General features: G+C 36.5%; 1 protein-coding gene and 1 pseudogene across 1 annotated transcript in view; both read right to left on the bottom strand.

Annotated features, from left to right (window-relative positions):
- Window positions 1–265: 265 nt before the first annotated feature.
- The window catches only part of TSTD3 (thiosulfate sulfurtransferase like domain containing 3), a 160966-nt gene continuing 152559 nt past the window's right edge, over window positions 266–8672 (bottom strand). The window contains exon 5 of the transcript XR_008665057.1: window positions 266–304. The gene's annotated coding sequence lies outside the window, so the exon portion shown is untranslated. The remainder of the gene's footprint in view (window positions 305–8672) is intronic.
- On the bottom strand, window positions 922–1416 carry LOC129512558 (60S ribosomal protein L23a-like; annotated as a pseudogene).

Below are 8672 nucleotides of genomic sequence, written 5' to 3'. Positions count from 1 at the left end.
GAACCCAAATAATACCTGTAGCTTAATTAAGAATATTATGTCAATGTCAATCTCCAGATTTTTATAATTAATATTATGTAGGATGTTATCATTGGAGGAAGCTGTGTGAAGCATACATGGAAACTCACTATATTTTGTAACTTCCTGTGAGCCCAAAATAATTTCAAAATAAAAAGTTCTTTAAAAGACAATGGCCAGGGAACCCTGGATGGCTCAGCAGTTTAGTGCCTGCCTTCCGCCCAAGGCCTGATCCTGGAGTCCCGGGATCGAGTCCCACATCAGGCTCCCTGCATGGAGCCTGCTTCTCCCTCTGCCTGTATCTCTGCCTCTCTCTCTCTCTCTCTCATGAATAAATAAATAAAAAATTTTAAAAAATAAAATAAAATAAAAGACAATGGCCAAAAATTTTCTAAAAATAATGCAGGAAAACAAATGACCAGAAAACTTCAAGCAGGATGAGCAATACTATGATAACACTATACACAACCAGACCCATAATAGTCAAACTGCTAAAGATAAAAAATAGGAATATAATTTTCCTATAGCATTTGTAGAAGTAAAACGTATTATATCAAGATCACACAGTAGGGGAGAGAAGAAACAAAATTTATTGTTAAAAGATTCTTATACTATAATTATACTAAATTATTTGGTGGTAGACTGTTAGAAGTTTATTGACTGTTTATAAATTTGTAGATTGTTGCATGCATATTGCAAATCATAGGAAACCACTATTTTTAAAAAGAGGTAATTAGTAAACCAATAGTGGAGATAAATTGGAATCATAAGAGGAGGCAGGAAAAGAAAAAAAATGGAAAGAAATATGGAGAAACTCCAACTAAAATACAGAGAATGTCATATTAGATTAATTTTTTATGGTGAAAAAGTTTACATTTAGATTTATAGCCAACTGGACTCAGTTTAGATGATCCTGATTTTGTTGGCAACATCCAAAGCCAATCCAAACATTTCATAGTCGGGAGCCAGTCGAACATATGCTTTCTTCTCTCCATCAGACCTGATCAAGGTGTTGACCTTGGCCACATCAATGTCATAGAGCTTCTTCACAGCCTGTTTGATCTGGTGCTTATTGGCCTTGACATCCACAATGAACACAAGTGTGTTGTTGTCTTCTATTTTCTTCGAGGCTGACTCAGTAGTCAGGGGGAACTTGATGATAGCATAGTGATCAAGCTTCTTTCTCCTGGGGGCGCTCTTTCAAGGATGTTTGGGCTGCCTTTGGAGACGCAGGGTCTTGCATCGTCAGAATGTAGGTGACTATGGATCTTCTTTTTTTGTGTGACTGTGCATGCCTTTCAGCACCACTTTCTTAGCTTTCAAAGCCTTTGCTTTGGCTTTGGCTTTGGCTTTGAAAGGGGCAGGGGTTTCTTTCTTCGCTTTCAGCGCCATCTTCATGAAAGGGTCATATTGGATTTAAAAAGCAAGACATGGGGCACCAAGGTGGCTCAGTGGTTAAGTGTCTGACATGATCTCAGGTCTTGATACCAGGGTCATGAGTTCAAGGCCCTCATTGGGCTCCACATCCAAGAGTCTACCTAACAAAAATGAAAATAAAAATAATAAAAAACAAAAAGTAAGACATGCTATTTATAAAATATATACCTTAAATATAAATACAGATAGGCTAAAAGTAAAGAAATCCAAAAGAATATGCCAAGCATATACATCAAAAGAAAGATGTATAGCAATATTCATATCAGATAAAATAGATTTCAGAACAAAATATTACCAAATTTTCCCCAAATCATTATCAAACTGAATCTAGCTACATATGTAAAGGATAATACATGATGAACAAGCAGAATTTATCTCAAGTATGCAAAGTTGGCACAATGTTAGAAAATCAATGAATGGGGACGCCTGGGTGGCTCAGCAGTTGAGCATCTGCCTTTGGCTCAGGGTGTGATCCTGGGGTTCCGGGATTGAGTCCCACATTGGGCTCCCTGCACGGAGCCTGCTTCTCCCTCTACCTGTGTCTCTGCCTCTCTGTGTGTGTCTCTCATGAATAAATAAAATAAAATCTTAAAAAAAAAAAAAGAAAATCAATGAATGTAATTCACCATATCAACAGATTAAATTCTAAAATTCAATACAGGAAAAGATTCAACACAATTCAACATCATTTTATGATAAAAACTCTTACCAAACTAAAAAATAGAAGGAAACTTCTTCAACTTAATAAGGGATATGTACAAAAATTCACAGTTAACATCATACTTAATGATAAAAGACTGAATGGATTTCTGCTAAGATCAGGAACAAGGTACCTGATCTCATTATGCACACACTACTTATCAAATTTTGCACACACCACTCTTACCCAACATTATACTGAAGTACCTAAGCAGTGCAATAAGACAAGAAAAAGAAATATCATGCATATAGATTGGAAAGGAAGAAATAAAACAGTCTTTATTCACAAACATCATGATTGTCTACGTTAAAAATCCCAAAGAATTTACAAGATACTAGAACTAAAGACTGCAGGATCATCAACATTCAAAACTCAGTTGCATTTCTGAGTACTAGCAAGAAAATATTAAAATTGAATTTTTAAGTGACATTTAATATAGTATCATAAATCATGGAATACTTAAAGGTAAATCCAAAAGATATATATGTAGGATTTCTCTGCTGAAAACTGTAAAATATCGAAGAGAAAAATTAATGAAGACCTAAATAGAAAAGATATATCTATGTTCATGGATCAAAAGATGTAATACAGTTGTCAGTTCTCCCAATTCTGATCTATAGATTCAATACAATCTCAATCAAACCCAGCAGGGATTTTATAGAAATTGACAAGGTGATTCTAAAATTTACATAGAAAAGGAAAGGTCATAGAATATGCAAAAGAATTTTGAAAAATAAGAACTGAGTCACAAGACTCAAACTACGTAACCTCAAGACTACAACCAAGTCACAATAATCAAGGCTATACCATTGGCAAAATGGAGCACAACAGAGTCCAGAAACAGGCTCACAATATATGGTCAATTGATTTTCAACAAAGATGCCAAGGTAGTTTAATGGGTAAATTATTTTTTATTTTTTATAAATTTATTTTTTATTGGTGTTCAATTTGCCAACATATAGAATAACACCCAGTGCTCATCCTATCAAGTGCCCCCCTCAGTGCCCATCACCCAGTCACCCCCACCCCACCCCCCGCCCACCTCCCCTTCCACCACCCCTAGTTCATTTCCCAGAGTTAGGAGTCTCTCATGTTTTGTCTCCCTTTCTGATATTTCCCACTCATTTTTTCTCCTTTCCCCTTTATTCCCTTTCACTATTTTTATATTCCCCAAATGAACGAGACCATATAATGTTTGTCCTTCTCTAAATTATTTTTTAACATAAAATGCTAATATAATTAATTGGATTTCCATTTGCAAAAAAATACGTAAATAAACCTTAAACCTTACTTCACACCAAATGCAAAAGGATACTCAAAATGGACCATAGACCTAGAACCATAATACCTCCTGAAGGAAACATAGAGAAAAATGTTTATGACCTTAGGTTAGGAAAAGATTTCTGAGATATGATGCAAAATGGACAATCCATTTTTACAAATGATAAATTTGATTTTATCAAAATTTTAAAATTCTGCTCCTCAAAAGACACTTTGTTTTTTTTAAAGTTTTTATTTATTTATTTGAGAGAGAGAAAATATGAACTTAGACTAAAAGGGAAGGGGAGGGAGAAGCAGAGTCTGCTGAGCTGGGAATCCAACGTGGGGCTCAATCCCAGGACTCTGGGATTATGAACTGAGCCAAAGGCAGACACTTACCTGACTGAGCCACCCAGGTGCCCCTCAAAATACATTTTAAGGATGAGCACTGAGTGTTATTCTGTATGTTGACAAATTAAACACCAATAAAAAATAAATTTATTAAAAATAATAATAATAAAATAATAAAAATAAAAGAGTTTATTATACAACAAAATTTAAAAAAGACATTTTAAAAGACAAGGCAAAAATTAACCATAGAGTGGAAGAAATATTTGCAAAACGCACGTCTGATAGAGGACTTGTGCCCAAAATGTATAAGGAATTATTAGAATTTAATTATAAAAAAATCACACAATCCAATTTTAAAAAGGAGGAGAGGGCAAAAAAACATATGTCCCTTTAGAAAACAGTTTGATAGTTTCCAATAAAGTTAAATACTCACTTACTGTGTGACCCAATGGTAATATGAACCCAAAGTATGTACCTAACTAAAATGAAAACTATGTCCACACAAACACCATTATGCAAATCTCTATGGAAGCTTTATTCATAATTGCCCAAACCTGGAAACAATCTAAGTATCTATCAACTACCTAGTGGATAAATAAATTGTGCTGCAGCCATGAAATGAAATACTTCTCAACAATAAAAAGGAATAAACTTTGGATACATGAATGATTCTCAAAAGTATTATGCAAGTGAACAAAGCCAGACTAAAAAGACACACAGTATTTGAGTCCATTTATATAACACTGTGGAAAAAGCAAAATTACAGAACAGTAATCAGTTGGCAGAGCCCTGAGAGAAGTGGGAGAGGATTCACTTTCAAAAGAGCACAAAGAATCTTTTGAGAATAATGGAAATATTCCATATCTTAAATGTATTGTATAACTACAAAGTTGTTAAAACTCATCAAACTGTACATCTCAGGGTAAACTTTACTATATTCTCTCTAAACTCATGTATATTTTTACATTTCCATAATAAACCATTTTAACTGCTCTTCAGCTTCTATTTACAACAAGCCATATATTCAGACTGCAGATGCAAGAATACAATGAAAAACAAGGCACAGGCTGGGAGCAAGTGTTTACAAAACACATACTGATAAAGGACTTGCATCAGGATATAGAAAGAATGTTACCTCTTGGTTATGACATACAAACATATGTATAGTCTTAGATGTAGGAAAACTACTAAAGTTTCATGGAGCAAGAAAAGTCAAATAGAAAAAGTTTTTGCTATACTGAGATTTTAGTTTCAATATCCTCTTTCCATAAGCCATAATTTTTGAGTAATTTTAATACGTTTCCACTAGTAGTAATTCATAGTATCTCAAGTAGTTCTAAGCTTACTCTAGTCTTTACTCAAGAGCTGTAAGAACATAAAAATTTAAAAAAAAATTTGTAAGAGTTATTTGGATACCAAGGCATCTTGAGCTATGGAGAACAATTTAGGAAAATCATGATACAAAAGTCATTAATTCCCATCTACCCCCAACACTCCCCACCTAGTACTTCTATATACAAGAGCTATTTGATGATGACTTGCACTTTCCTTAAAAATATAAATCTCATTTTTAAGAGGCAAGTCTTAAGATAAATGTGAGAAACTATACAACTATAGATGTGGTTTAAAGAATAAAAACTTACAGGGGAAAATGGTGAAGAGGAACACAAGGCTCACCTCATCCCATGGATACTATTAGATAACACCCATTAGTGTAAATAACCCAGAAAACAACCCAAAAATTGGCAGAACAGACTCTCCACAGCTAGATGTAGAGAAGGCCACAAAGAAGAGTTGGAAGGGACTGAGATGTGGTCAAGGGTTAAATGGACCACAGGAGAGAGGAACCTGGCAGATGCCAACAGGGGAAAAAAATAGACTCTCTCCCCAGGCACCCCAGGCATGGGGACCCACACAGGAAAAACAAATCCTCATAACATTTGGTTTTGAATACCAGAGGGGCCAAATTTTACCAATTCTTACAATCAGTAAGGCTTAACCCCTGGAATTTTAAGAATCAGTAAACTGGGCTCTGGGAGATCTGGAGGGTAAGAGGAAACTGAGTCCCTGCCCATAAAGATTATAACAAATAAATGCATGGAGATACAACATAGAAACTACAGTTATATAAACATCTAGGGTATATGGGAGGAGGTTTCTATACTAATCTGTAGGTAAGGTATCCTTGGGAGACTTCTCCAGGAACAAGGGAGCTGGTGGGTATCATTTCCTTCCCCTAACCCCCAGGAATACCTGCTAGAACAAGCACAGTGCCAACATCTCCACCTAACTTACTAACAGCACCCTCACCCTCACATTCTCTTGCAGACATGCCCTCTCCAGCCAGACCTTGGTCTCCTCCTAAAGCAGGCCCACACAAATCTTACTAACATCACCCCCATGCACCTCTGTGGACCTGGCCCTCCAATCCAGCCTGCCTCTGTCCCCAGTGGCTGCAGATTCCTCTCCCACAGTGGATCAGTGTGGCCCTTACTGACACCATGCTCCCTGTCTCACATTCTCCTATGCACCTGCCACCTCCAGTACACCTTGGCCAGAGCCCATCTGAAACAGTCCTATAAGCTGGCAGTGTGCAAGGAGTCCTGACAGGGGATAGCAGCACTCCAAAGTGACTCCAGCCCTCAAAAGAGGGGAAGATAACCACACAGCAATCCAACTGAGGCACCAGCAATGGGCTGGGGGCAGACATCTAGTGTGACTGCCAGCCCCACTTACCAACAAGAGCTTCTCAAGGAACAACACAGGGAAATCACCCTGAAATTTGGTGCTACTGCATCTCTGGCAAATGCCTGGTCTCACTCAACATAAGCGCAAGGCATCCCCAAACTGCCCCACCAATAACACAAGGACAAAGCACTTCCACAACAGGCAAAGAGAACCACTGCAGACAACTGGCCTAAAGGCAAAAGTGGCTCGGCCACAATATCAGAGTGCATGCAACTCAAATAGGAGATATCTCTGAAGGGCCAGTATCTAGTGAACAGGAAACACTGCACCGAGGGCACTACAAGACCTCTTCTTCATAAAGCCACTACTTTCAAGAGCAGGAGACATACCTGACTATCCTAACACACAGAAACAGACCCAGAAAATAGGACAAAATGAGGAATATGTCCGAAATGAAAGAACAGGGCAAACCACAGCAAGAGACCTAACCTAAACAGAGATAAATATGCCTGATAGAGAATTTACAGTAATGATTATAAAGATACTCAATTGACTAGAGAAAAGAGTGAGGCCCTCAAAGAGACCCTCAACAAGGAGAAAGAACACAATAATGGAAATTTAAAATATACTAGATGGAACAAAGAGTAGACTAGAGGAAGCAGAAGAACAGATCAGTGACCAAGAGGACAGAGTAATGGAAAACAATCAAGCTGAACAGAAGAGAGAAATAATAATGTTGATGATGATAATAATAATGAGAATAGACAGGGAACTCAGTGACACCATAAAACATAGTAACATTCAGATTATAGGGATCCCAGAAGAAGAAGAAAAAAGGGGCAGAAAATTTATTTGAAGCACAATAGCAGGGCACCTGGGTGGCTCAGCAGTTCAGCATCTGCCTTTGGCCCAGGGTGTTATCCTGGAGTTCTGGGATCAAGTCCTGCATCGGGCTCCCTGCATGGAGCTTGCTTCTCTCTCTGCCTGTGTCTCTACCTCTCTCTCTCTCTCTGTATCTCTCATGAATGAATGAATGAATGAATGAATAAGTAAATAAATAAATAAAATTTTTTAAAAAAATAAGTATCGAGTAATACATGGAACTGTTGAATCACTATGTTATGCACCTGAAACTAATATAACAATGTATGTTAATTACACTGGAAGTTTAAAAAATATATACCAGCAAAAAAAAAAGAAAGAAAGAAAGAAAAAAAAGTATGGTACTTGCACAAAAATAGACATATAGATTAATAGAATAGAAAGCTCAGAAATAAACCCACAATTATATGATCAATTAATCTATGACAAAGGAGGCAAGGATATACAATGGGAAAAAGTCTCTTCAACAAATGATGTGGGGAAAATTGGACAGGAACCACAAAAGAATGAAACTGGACCACTTTCTTACATCATACACAAAAATAAAATTAAAATAGATTAAAGGCCTAAATGTGAAATGGGAAACCATAAAAATCCTAGAAGAGAGCACAGGCAATAATTTCTGACATTGGCCATAACATTTTTCTAGATATGTCTACCAAGGCAAAGGAAACAAAAGCAAAAATAAACTATTGGGACTACATAAAAATTAAAAGCTTCTGTGCAGCAAAGCAAACAACCAACAAAACTAAAAGACAACCTACTAAATGGGAGAATATTTTTGCAAATGACATATCTGATAAAGGATTAATATCTAAAATATGTAAAGAACGCATACAACTCAAAACACAAATAATAGTAATCCAATTTAAAATGGGCAGAAGATATGAACATTTCTCCAAAGAAGACATCCAGATGGCCAACAGAGAAAAAGATGCTCAACATCACTCATCATCAGGGAAATGCAAATCAAAACCACAGTGCAGTAACCCCTCACACCTGTCAGAATGGCTAAAATCAAAAACTCAAGAAACAACAAGTGATGGAGAGGATGTAGAGAAAAAGGAACCAAAAAAAAAAAAAAAAGGAACCATTGAGCACTGTTGGTAGGAATGTAAACTGGTACAACCATTGTGGAAAAAAGGATGGAGTTTCCCCAAAATCTTAAAAATAGAACTATTCTGTGATCTAGTAATTACACTACTTTGGACTTACCCAAAGAATATAAAAACACTAATTCAAAAATATATATGCACCTTTATACTATTTCAGCATTATTTGCAATAGCCAAATTATGAAAGTAGCCCAAATGTCTATCCATAGATGAATGGATAAT

Source organism: Nyctereutes procyonoides, unplaced genomic scaffold (assembly GCF_905146905.1).
Source record: "Nyctereutes procyonoides isolate TBG_1078 unplaced genomic scaffold, NYPRO_anot_genome, whole genome shotgun sequence".
NCBI lineage: Eukaryota > Metazoa > Chordata > Mammalia > Carnivora > Canidae > Nyctereutes > Nyctereutes procyonoides.
This window is presented reverse-complemented; position numbering and strand designations above follow the sequence as displayed.